Source organism: Stegodyphus dumicola, chromosome 10, assembly GCF_044657685.1.
Source record: "Stegodyphus dumicola isolate Sdum_Otavi_A_Nest chromosome 10, ASM4465768v1".
Classification (NCBI taxonomy): domain Eukaryota; kingdom Metazoa; phylum Arthropoda; class Arachnida; order Araneae; family Eresidae; genus Stegodyphus; species Stegodyphus dumicola.
The window spans coordinates 45,193,704-45,207,080 of record NC_140777.1 but is presented as its reverse complement, the minus strand read 5'-3'; positions in this window follow the sequence as shown (position 1 = coordinate 45,207,080).

The following is a 13,377-nucleotide window of genomic DNA, read 5'->3' as shown; positions in this document are numbered from 1 at the left end:
AAAGGGATTAGAATTTTTGTTACTTTGCAAAAAGTACTTAGTAAAAAGATGGATTTCGAATTTGAAATGTTTTTGCTATTTGGTTAGTAAATTAATTAATATAATGTAGTATACTACTTAGTTAACTATGTTTTTATTGGGGGAACCATTTAAGGACATATTATAACGGTGGAAATTACTTTTTTTCTTTTTGAAGTTCCTCTATACATTATAAAATTAACCAATTGATCAAAATTTGCATTATACAATAAAATAAATACTGTAACACAACAACAACGATAAATAGCCTTCTTATATAACAGCCCCAATTAAAATTGCTAACTAACTAAAAACAACGAACGTGGAGACATTTCTATTATGTAGTAAAGTAAGCTTTAAAATATTTTGGAAGAACTGGTCATAAATTATGTGAAAGTGAATCCTATTTTCATTTTAAAAAATTTTCTTATAATGTGACAGCTTATTTTAAGCCATTTTATCTAGTAATAACAACATGATATTGTTTCAGATTAAAAATAATGAATGCAATATCATCCATATTTCGAAATGGGCTTATTTAGTTATGCTGTTATAACTACTAATAACTGTTGATGAAACATTTCCACAGCAACATAATTTTGATCTGCTATGCAAGTTTATTTATGTGTTTATTTTAATAAATATTGAGTCGCCGAATGTAAAAGAAAGCATTAATAAAATCTTTAAATGCCTGTCTTTGAGTCTGAGTTCGAACACAGCATATTTAAAACAAGAGACTATTACAAGACTTTGCTAGGATCCTGCTAGCCGCGCAAGACGCTTTGTTAGAAGGAAACAACTGATTGAAAGCATGTGTTCAAATATCACATCTGTCATTTATCTGTCGAAGAAAAGGTAGGACTTTTGTATGAGTATGTTTCAAATCTTGTTTTTCCGTTCCCTAAGTACGCCAATCCCCAGGGGTGTAATTAGTCTTTTACGACAAATCTGAACTACTGCAGTTCTTCCGAAACGTGAAGAGAATATACTTACGATGACATTACTGAATGATCTGAAAGCCATCTGCTATTCTGAACTATTTTGTACTTTCTTTAAAAAGGCAGAAGGTTATAAGTACAGGATTTTGCGCATCTACAGTTTTTGTTTTCTAAGTACTGTCATGTAACATAAATGCAAAAGCATTTAATATTTATTTAGTCTTTCACATAATATGTCAAAACAAATTTCTCTTAAGTCATCTGTTTATGGCTGAAGTTGCTATGTGTATTTCTTTAATTTAGGCTATGGAAGTTAAAAATACAGCAATCAATAAAAAATATAAAAATTCTGCACATGTGAAAATAAATTATGGTAAAATGCTTGAACACCATCTCCAAAACAAGAGACTAAATTAAAAAAAATCATGTTTAAGCTAAAATATTAATGTCTTGCAAAATCTTTTCTAACATACGTGACAATTTTACGTGACAATTAGAGGGACAAGCTTTTTTTTACTGCTTAGACCTAGAGTACTTTTTTTTTACTTCTTACTAAAAAATCATAGATCCTTTCCCAGATTTTACTAATCAAGTCTTGCTGGCCTAAGATGTAATACTTTGATAAAGAAATTCTAAAAAGGTTAGCTTTTTTTTATTTCAGTAATTCTAAATACTTTTAAAAATTCGGACTACTACAAATTTTATTAAAACTCATACTATGATTCAAAAAGGTGCTTCAGACCGAAGGTTTTTGAATTAAAAAGAAACTGTATTTGATATGGTAATGAAGTTAAAATATCATTGCACCTGCATAGACAATATTCAATCTAAGAATGCTACTATTTTAGAGAATTCTATGCATTTCAAATAAAAAATAGCACAAATAATTATTATATATTCAGATTATACACGACTACTGCGTCATTCGCCAACAACATATATTCAAAAAACAATAAAAATAAAAAAATAAAAATAAATACGTCCAAAAGGACATTTCTTTAACGTTTTGTGTGCTACCTTTATTTATTAAATACAATGTTCTTTGCACTTACACCATAAAATTCAGTTCAATAGCAATGTCGATAATTTTAAAATGAGCATACATTTAGAATTTCCGGTACACAATTCCGCGCGTTAGAGATAAAAAGGCTTCCACCCCCGTAGTGTTGCTATTGCTTGGTTTGAAATCTTTGAGATTGTTACTCAAAAATTCGTTAAAGTTTCACGAAATATGAAATAGATAATAAAACAAATTCCAAATTTCAAATTTGGTCTTCCACATGCCCATATTCGTAGGAGGATTACATCATTCAAACTTGGATGGCCTTTTTTCAAACCTTTTTTTTTATCATAATGCGAGAAATATACATACATTTGCGCAGATTTTCATTATTTAATTACTTCAAATGTAATGCGGGACTAATAACATTTGGTGGCAACAGTCTGAAAAGTGATTCGCCGTTTCTAGTGATTCAACGCAAAATCGCAAAAACGAAAACTGTATTAGTATTTAAAACAATAGTCTCTCACGGACTATTGTTTTAAATACTAATACGTCCCTTTGGACTAATAAATAAAAATATGAAAGGTTTCAGATATTAAACTACGTCCAAAGGAGCGTTTTTAACGTTTTGTGTGTTACCTCATTAAATATCATGTTCTACGTACTCAAACCATAAAGTTCAGTTCAAAGCAATATCTCAAAATTATTTTAAAATGACCGTATCTTAGAGTCTCTCGCGCTGGAGATAAAAATAGGATTTTTTTCGTACGGTGTTGACATTAGTCGCTTTGAAATCGTATAGTTTTTTAATCAAAAATTCGTTGAAGTGTTATAAAATATGAAATCGATAATAAAACAAATTTCAAATTCAAATTAGGGCTTCCACATGCCCATATTGTATGGAAGATTACGTTATTTAAATTTTGATAGCTCTAGGTACCGTTGTTTTATCACAATGCGAGAAACATGCGTACATTCATGCAGATTCTTCAATATTTAATTTCTTTAAGTATAATACAGAGCGATAATATTTAGTGGCAACAATTTGAAAAGTGATTCGCCGTTTATAGTTTTCAATGAAAAATGCCAAAGCGAAATTAAAAGCCCTTCAGGGCAAATTGCCCCTTTGAACTAAAAATAAAGTAAGTAAATATAAAAAAATAAATTTTCGTGCTTCTTTTCTTAATAGTATTTCGTTTTATTTATTTAATGCGTTTTTTTTTTATTTTTTTTAACTGAAATTTGTTACTTTTAGAAAAGTTGCGGGTTATATTTCGGACATTCAGTTGTTAGGCTGTAGGTTGGTTATTTTAATAATTTATATAGCAAAATACAGAAATTTTAACACACCTTTGCCTTTCTGCTTGTAGTTATTTTGCGTTGAACAATGTAATTACAATTATGTAAAAAAATCAAACTCATTGAATTTTTTTCTAATAAAAATCGCATTGAAGTCAATGTACATAAAAAGATTTGGAATATTTGAAATGAATTTGAACAGAACTTCATCAAACCAGTATAAGCCACGAATATTGTTCCAAAATGAATAAATAATTCGCCATTATTATTTTTACTATCAAATTAGATTATGCTTCATAAACCCGTTCAAAATACGCTTATTATAAATTACTGTTGATGGCTAATTTTTATTTGAATTATTGCTTAATTATGTTATTCTTTACATGTAATTATATATAATTCATATTAAATGCAGTAATTAAATGCGCTTCGTTTCACTCGAATAATTAAAATTTATAACTTATCGGTTTTAATTATGTATCTATATATCCATAAGTAAATTTGTTTAAATATTTCCTAATGTTATTTTTTAATTGAATTCACGAGCATTTCGCATATTTCTGAACATTCAATTTAAAAACTAAAGGATATTTTATGAAAATGTTATCTGTTTAAAGAGAGTATTGAAAAAACATGCTTACATGCTACTTTTTTATTTCGCAAAGAATGTCCACGTTTGTTTGTTTTTATAAACCACTACATGCTCAAGCGTTTTCTTGGCGATTAAACATATCGGTCTAAAACGAAAAAGAGCAACCCTCTTTGCCTCCTACTGAGAACTGTCATTTAGAGATCTCCAGGGTTCCAGAAATAAGGGGGGCAGGAGACATCTGCACGGCCGCTTTAAGGCGGTCATAACGCTTTCGAGGTCTTCACCACTGACCGCCTAGAACCGTCAGTAACGCTTTCGAACACTTTTCCAGTGACCGCCTAGAAGCGTCCGTAACGCTTTCGAGGTAGGCCGTCTTGACCTCCTAAACCCGGTCATAACGCTCAGAGGGTTAATGATCAGTTTTATGTATTATGCTTATCAGTTTTATTTTTAATTTTTATGTATTATGTATGCATTTTTAAGTGTTATGTATGCAGGCATCAGGGATCAGCTTTCTGTATTTCTGTACTCAGTATCATGTTAGTTTTTCACTTTAATATTCAGTTTTGTACTTATGTATGTATTATCCTGTCTGCAAGTACTACGAAAGAAAATGTAGGTGAATGGTTCAATTTGTAAAACAACTACAGTTTAAGTATGCGCAAAGAACTAAATTATGCAGGAATTTGTTATCTTAGTGATAACAGGTACACAATCTTTTAAATGTTCTTACATAAGAGTCAGGCACATGGAAAGTAAACTGCTTTAAATTATGTTTAAGCGCTAGGATTTTTTTAATCATCTTTTAATCCCTCTCTTTATTATTTTTTTATTATTTATTTATTTTTTTTAAAGTTTACTATGTGCAATAATTTAATAGGTTACAACTTTCCTCCATGCAGGACCAACGATTTCACAGAAGCCCCATAAAGATATGACGGTTGTGTCACGATAAGCACCCGCATGTACACATTTAGCAAGTCCAGAAAATCCACGGCAGTTAATTTTTCAGGCAAAGTCTTTCTATCTTTACTTTATCTAACACAAGTTTCTGTCTATTCTAACAGCGATTCTTAACAGTCTTTTGATTGCTTCTTTGCTTAATTTTAAGAAGTTCCTAACAGGATACTCTTTCCCCGTACATTAATATCCAAGCTTATATGTAGACTATATGAGGCTCTTAGCCGTCTATTCGGCTGCGTTCCCGGAGCAGGATGGAGCAGAGAGTAGATGGTTTCTGCCAGGAAGATAACACACTGTGAGGCTAAGGCCAGGTCAGTGGTCTTCCTTGGTGGCGCTCACTCAGTCACTAATTTGGAAAGATGCTCAGTAGAATTCAAGTTAGGGCTGTCTAATACGAGGCTCAGGAAGCTGTCTACTACAAGCTCGCCCACAAACGGGGTAAATTAGACAGATCGAGACTCATCGCTCCTACACATTTCAACTACACTATTGTCTATTCTCTATACTTTTCCTGCCCAGGTAAGAATGGAAACTCGATGGTATGTATTTAGGAAAGGTACCCTCGTGTGTCTACGGCTTCCGAAGGCCATATGTTGAAGGCAGCGATACACGATCTTTTTACTGACTCTACGACTGTCGCCTGCTTCAGCTAGGGGGTAATTTGAGCTATTGTTTACTTCGTTGGCCGTGTACAATACGGCTGAGACGTCTCATTCGACGATTATTCTAAGTTAACTGTGCTTTGCACTTTGCCCCATCGCTAGTTCGTTTTCCCGCCATCCGTGCATTCTCGGTATGCACTTGACACTGTCTAATGTTAAAATGCTGTCCCGCTGAGGATTTTGGAAATTGTATTTCCCATGCGACGAGTGACTACTATCTGCCCGATATTGAACCTGTCTATGTCATAAAGTTTACCTATACTGGTATGTGAAACCACTGATTATCAACAACCACAGTGCTAGCTTTATGTGCATTTAGCACAACTTCCTCACGTAAGCCCAGATGCGGCGCAGCGCTATTCAATTTCCATAGCCATGTCTATCCCTAAATTAGTGGCACTTCAGTGTAGTTACAACACATAAAGCTTGGACATACCTATAACGATTGCAATAGAAAAAGATTAATTTACTACCAAAAAAGAGGACAAAAAGACACAGTATATTGGTTCAGAAAAATCAAGAACATTTTTTCTAAAGGTTTAATTGTTCTTACTGGATTCTTTTCTAAAGAGAAACTTAAAGTAAGGAAAGTAGAAACAAATATCAAAATTAATTCGGATTACAATCAGAAAAAACTTTAAACACCTTTATTAAAAGACGAAATGTCATCTCTTTATCCAAAATATCTTGAATGTATTAAGTTCCATCAGGTCAACGCTACAATTCATACCTCTAAATCTACTGCTTTATGGTTTGAAAAAATAAGATATGAAACCGGAATTAAATCTGTACCCTCTAGATGCATATCCTCGAAATCTCCTGATGTGTCTCCCATGGATTAATGTGCATTTGTACGTTTAAAACTTGGAACTCTTGGAAATCAAGATGTAATATGATGGTTCAACAAAAGGACTCTCAGACGGAATATATTAGAAAATGAGATTATAAGATGTGTTTATATATCTAAATCTTTGCAAAATCCTTAAAAAAATACCTGAACACCCCCTGTACTCAGTGGTTTGCGATAGGTTTGTTGAATTTTAACTTTCAGACTGAACGTTTGAGGATTATTCATAGTGTTTCCTTTATTCTCATTTTTATTAATAATGCCTCATAAATATTTATTCAAATATATGAAAATTTCATTTTGTAATTTATAAAATACGCTGTTTTTAAATATTTTTAACCCAGAGTGATATTAGCCCGAATTCTGATCAAATGTGTATGTGTGCAAATGAAAAAAAGGATCCCTTTGCGCGTAACACAAAGTATGAAAGCTTTCAGTTTAATATTTGTTTTTCCTGTGTCTCTGGGTTTGTAAATTCTTTAACATCCAGAATATATACAATCGAGACATTTTTATAAAAAAATTATTTAAATCCATTTCTTCCAAATTTCATGTCGTGACTGATTTGTTTGAGTAAAAGTCAGGTTATTTGAAAAAGGCAAAGAAAAGGATGGTTACGTACCTGGCGCGAGGGAGGGCTTTGCGGAGAACGTTCTAAGGGAAATTGCCTCATATACGTTGAGATAAGGGAAACTGCAGAAGCCAACCATGCAGCCAGCACGTTGGCGAGGAATGAAAGAGGGTAAAACTCTTCGCAATCTTAATGACAGAGCATATTGCTATGGAACACATATTGAAAATACGTCGTTTGAAAAGAAAGCAATATATTCTCATTTATTATTTCTAGTACGTTTTGACATGAAAGCCACAGAGAGAAAAAAATCTAAAATAAAAAATAACATCCTTATTCGTGTTTTAATGATAATCTGGAGATTTTTTATGCGAAATGCCGACAAATCACTTACGAAAAACAAAAAGGATGTGGCTGACGGTCACTTCGAATTGGGAGCACAGACAACAAGGGAAAATATGCCTAAGAAAAATTTCAATAATAGCTACAGCTTTCCTTAATTCAATGAGAAGTTATAGTTAAAAATAGAGCATATTGGTAAATCATAACTGAATATGGTGTGTAAACTAGTAAATTAATTTAAGAACACAAAAAGTAATTTAGCAATAGCATTTAACTGCAAATAATCATTTTACTTTCAGGTTAAGATATAATTTCATTTTTATTTTACAGTTCTGAAATGTAGCTGCAAAAAAGAATTTTAAAATGATTTTCTGTTTGCATTTCAGCTGTAGCGAAATCGATTGAACTGAAAACATCCTTCCTCTCTCTTATCGAATAAGGCAATTTTTTCCGTTCAAATCCAATGCTCAGTCAATGAGATCGTCACTTAGTCAGTCATTTTTCAGTCAAAGTCCAATTTTTATTCAGTCACTGGTCAGGCAAGGAGATGTTCCCTTTCTCGGTCCCTGTTCAGTGAATGTCCAATTTTTAGTCTGTCAGTGGTCAGTCAAAGAGATTGGTGTCACGGCAAACAAATGTTTGACGAATATGAATTGAAATTGTGTAAACCTATCTGAGATCTCGATAAAATGCTATAAGTCCTTTGTTTATTTAAAATTTTTTAAGACAGAAATATTTTAGTAATGGTTTTCTTAGGTTTGGAATTTTGAAACGCTTGCTATGAGTCGAAGAAGGATGTTGAGTGTATTCGTCATCAATATAGATAACAGGGACGGTACCAACGACGGCATCAACAGGGTGTTCTTGAGAATCTTGAATTGGTTTGAGTTCTGTTCTGTCTATTTGATCCAATTTGCCATTCATTCCTGGTTCATTATTTGTGTTAAGGAGATTACCAGAATCGATGTCACTTTGTGCTCCAAGATCGTTATGCGATACAATGCATTCAGCATCCAATGATTTAAAACAGGCATTCAAACTGAATTCTTCTTGGTTCAACATGGTTATACTGCTATTCGTGCCTATTTGATTACCTGAGTTATCAGGTTTTGGAAAATCAAAATTCTTTTCTGTTTCATGTTGCGGGTAATTAAATTGGTTTTCATCGCTGATATTGTGCACATCATAAGGATTATTATCGAAATCTTTGGCAAAATGGTGGATGTCGTCAGTATCACTATCAATATGCAAATTAAGAAGATTATTATTAAAAGCTTCGTTATTAACTTCGAGGAGATCGGTGTCACTGTTTATATCCACATCAAAGGAATCATCATAAAATTTATTATTATCATCATATGAATCAAGGAAATCTAAATTAAGTACCTTCTTTCCGGTGTTCAACTTGTGTTCATTACGGTTAATAGAATTTTCATCATTATTTTTCCGAGTTTTCTCTTCTCTTCCAGGAAACAAAAGAAACACAGTCGCAAAACAAATAAGTGTGCCCAATAGGCTGTCGATAAAGGGTGTTGGTATAAAAACGTAGCACAATACTGTGAAAAAAAAGAACTCCATTTCTAAAAATGGTTCCAATTCGATTTCAGCATTAAAAATAACAAGTTTAAGCAAATAAGCTCCACACGTAAGTTTTTAGCACCACTAGATTCGGTATTTCTAATGATTATGGTATATAAGCATTGTTAAAAATGTATACATTACTATTGTTGTAATTCAACAAAAGCCTAAAACAATTATTGGTAAATTCATTGTTTCGAACGCTATTAAAGGGATTCCTTGAATATGTAACAATGAAAGGTATTCTGATATATAACTCATAATAGAAGGAAGATTCTATGTGTCTGTCTTTCGTTTGGGCTGAGTGTAAGCTAATAAACCTAGGGCTACGAATTTGCTACATAGGTGCATCTAGACAAGAGCCAGTGCACCTCGAAACGAGGTTTCCAAAATTTGAATGAGGTTTCAAATTTTATTTTTTTAATTTTTGTTTTATTCATTTGTCTTTGATAAAATCGATAATTCTCTTTCATTACATCAGCAATAATGGCACGAGGCCATTGTTGCTGTTGTATCCCTGTTGCCATTCGGAAAAATGAGGGCGAAAATTAGCGTTTTAAGAATTTTTAATTAATATCTCTGATTTTTGCTATTTTTTGGATAAAAGTATAAGCGGAAAAGTGGAAAACGAACCAACGCTAAACTACCGCTGCCATACATATCCAAATAAATAATTCTTTTTGGGGGGGGCTTCTTGCTATACAAAACATAAACGTAATACTTATATATAACCAGAGATTATTATTATTAGAACGAAAATACGTGAATACTATGTAGAAAATATTTATCAATAAAAAAATACTTTCAAAACATGTATTTTTCTTTGACCTATTATTGTAAAGCACAGAAATTATGTTATCCTTACACTCTCATGAAAATGGCTTCATCAACCTTCGGCTGGGTAAAAATTCATCTAAATATAAACACAATAGAGAAATATATCAAAATATTTTTAATTCTTTAATATCCACCTCTTTAAGATAAAATCAACTGGTTAGCGTAACGTTAACTTACGTTACATAATTAGCAAGAACAATACACCAAAATGAGTTTTGGTGATCGATGTGCATAGTGTATATAGTGTTTTTCCTACTTTTCATTATTTATTCTTTATTATATTTCCTTAATTAGTGCTGGCAAATCGATATGGATCTTGCGCCCTCTGAGGCAGCACTTTGATGTGTATTATGAGTTAAAAATTTCGACAACTGGTCTGTGCAACTATGCTCCGCCCACTCCTTTTGTATGCCTCAACAACTACCCCTACGCTATTCCGTTAGCTTCAAGACACGGAAGTAGGAAGAAGCTACAGCTGTAGAACCTACGAGGAGAACGATATGCAAAGTTTTTATAATACAGATGTGCTAATTTGCTTTTACGATTTGAAAGTTATGCTTCATATATATTTAAATCGCTATTTTACCTAAGTTTTGCCACTGTTACATATTGCCACATTGTATGTGATTCAGAACTTCAAGTGCACAGGATTGTTCCATCATTTGGATTTATTTTTCACTTCTATGATGATACCCACTAAGGACAGATATGGATAGGTAAAGATTTCAGGGTCGTGTTCGTATTAAATAAGCGAAGCCCTATGACCCATATATCATTAGAGGTAATGTATTTATCCCTAGGAAGGGCTATGAATAATAAGATCAATCATATGCTTACACACGGAACGATCACAACAGACGACATTCTGACATCATACCGAGCGACGACATTTCGTACGACCATCATAACAGACATTCTGAACATGCAAAACCGAGTGAATAGACTATAAAACTTCAATCCTCTACATTCCTCAATAATAAGATATACTAATTTCGTGTGTGCGTGTGTATTTAATTATGGCAAAGCACGCTAGGGCTATCTGCCTGAGGGGAATGATGCCTTTCGTGGAGGACTTTCTAAGGGAAACTGGCTCGTATACACGTTACACATGGGGAAAACCACGAAAACGCCCATGCAGCCAGCCCGTTCGCTTGATTCGAACCTCGGACCGAACTACCAGTGTTCAGTGTCTTTACCGCTCGGCCCCTGGTGGGCATACTAATTTCGAAAGATGCTCAGTAGAATTCAAGTTAGGGCTGTCTAATACGAGGCTCAGGAAGCTGTCTACTACCAGCTCGCCCACAAACGGGGTAAATTAGACAGATCGAGACTCATCGCTCCTACACATTTCAACTACACTATTATCTATTCTCTATACTTTTCCTGCCCAGGTAAGGATGGAAACTCGATGGCATGTATTTAGGAAATGTACCCTCGTGTGTCTACGGCTTCCGAAGGCTATATGTTGAAGGGAGAGATACACGATCTTTTTACTGACTGTACGACTGCCGCCTGCTTCAGCTAGGGGGTAATTTGAGCTATTGTTTACTTCGTTGGCCGTGTACAATACGGCTGAGACGTCTCACTCGACGATTATTCTAAGTTAACTGTGCTTTGCACTTTGCCCCATCGCTAGTTCGTTTTCCCGCCATCCGTGCATTCTCGGTATGCACTTGACACTGTCTAATGTTAAATGATGCCCCGCTGAGGATTTTGGAAATTGTATTTCCCATGCGACGAGTGACTACTATCTGCCCGATATTGAACCTGTCTATGTCATAAAGTTTACCTGTACTGGTATGTGAAACCACTGATTATCAACAACCACAGTGCTAGCTTTATGTGCATTTAGCACAACTTCCTCAAGTAAGCCCAGATGCGGCGCAGCGCTGTTCAATTTCCATAGCCATGTCTATCCCTAATTTAGTGGCACTTCAGTGTAGTTACAACACATAAAGCTTGGACATACCTATAACGATTGCAATAGAAAAAGATTAATTTACTACCAAAAAAGAGGAGAAAAAGACACAGTATATTGGTTCAGAAAAATCAAAGACATTTTTTCTAAAGGTTTAATTGTTCTTACTATATTCTTTTCTAAAGATATACTTAAAGTAAGGAAAGTAGAAACAAATATCAAAATTAATTCGGATTGCAATCAGAAAAAACTTTAAACACCTATATTAAAAGACGAAATGTCATCTCTTTATCCAAAAGATCTTGAATGTATTAAGTTCCATCAGGTCAACGCTACAATTCATACCTCTAAATCTACTACTTTATGGTTTGAAAAAATAAGATATGAAACCGAAATTAAAGCTGTACCCTCTAGATGCATATCCTCGAAATCTCCTGATGTGTCTCCCATGGATTAATGTGCATTTGTACGTTTAAAACTTGGAACTCTTGGAAATCAAGATGTAATATGATGGTTCAACAAAAGGACTCTCAGACGGAATATATTAGAAAATGAGATTATAAGATGTGTTTATATATCTAAATCTTTGCAAAATCCTTAAAAAAATACCTGAACACCCCCTGTACTCAGTGGTTTGCGATAGGTTTGTTGAATTTTAAATTTCAGACGGAACGTTTGAGGATTATTCATGGTGTTTCCTTTATTCTCATTTTTATAATTAATGCCTCATAAATATTTATTCAAATATATGAAAATTTCATTTTGTAATATATAAAATACGCTGTTTTTAAATATTTTTAACCCAGAGGGATATTAGCCTGAATTCTGATCAAATGTATATGTGTGCAAATGAAAAAAAATGATCCCTTTGTTCGTAATATAAAGTATGAAAGGTTTTAGTTTAATATTTGTTTTTCCTGTATCTCTGGGTTTGTAAATTCTTTAACATCCAGAATATATACAATCGAGACATTTTTATAAAAATATTATTTAAATCCATTTCTTCCAAATTTCATGTCGTGACTGATTTGTTTGAGTAAAAGTCAGGTTATTTGAAAAAGCAAAGAAAAGGATGGTTACGTACCTGGCGCGAGGGAGGGCTTTGCGGAGAACGTTCTAAGGGAAATTGCCTCATATACGTTGAGATAAGGGAAACTGCAGAAGCCAACCATGCAGCCAGCACGTTGGCGAGGAATGAAACAGGGTAAAACTCTTAGCAATCTTAATGACAGAGCATATTGCTGTGGAACATATATTCAAAATACTTCGTTTGAAAAGAAAGCAATATATTCTCATTTATTATTTCTAGTACGTTTTGACATGAAAGCCACAGAGAGAAAAAAATCTAAAATAAAAAATAACATCCTTATTCGTGTTTTAATGATAATCTGGAGATTTTTTATGCGAAATGCCGACAAATCACTTACGAAAAACAAAAAGGAAGTGGCTGACGGTCACTTCGAATTGGGAGCACAGACAACAAGGGAAAATATGCCTAAGAAAAATTTCAATAATAGCTACAGCTTTCCTTAATTCAATGAGAAGTTATAGTTAAAAATAGAGCATATTGGTAAATCATAACTGAATATGGTGTGTAAACTAGTAAATTAATTTAAGAACACAAAAAGTAATTTAGCAATAGCATTTAACTGCAAATAATCATTTTAATTTCAGGTTAAGATATAATTTCATTTTTATTTTACAGTTCTGAAATGTAGCTGCAAAAAAGAATTTTAAACTGACTTTCTGTTTGCATTTCAGCTGAAGCGAAATCGATTGGACTGAAAACATGCTTCCTCTCTCTTATCG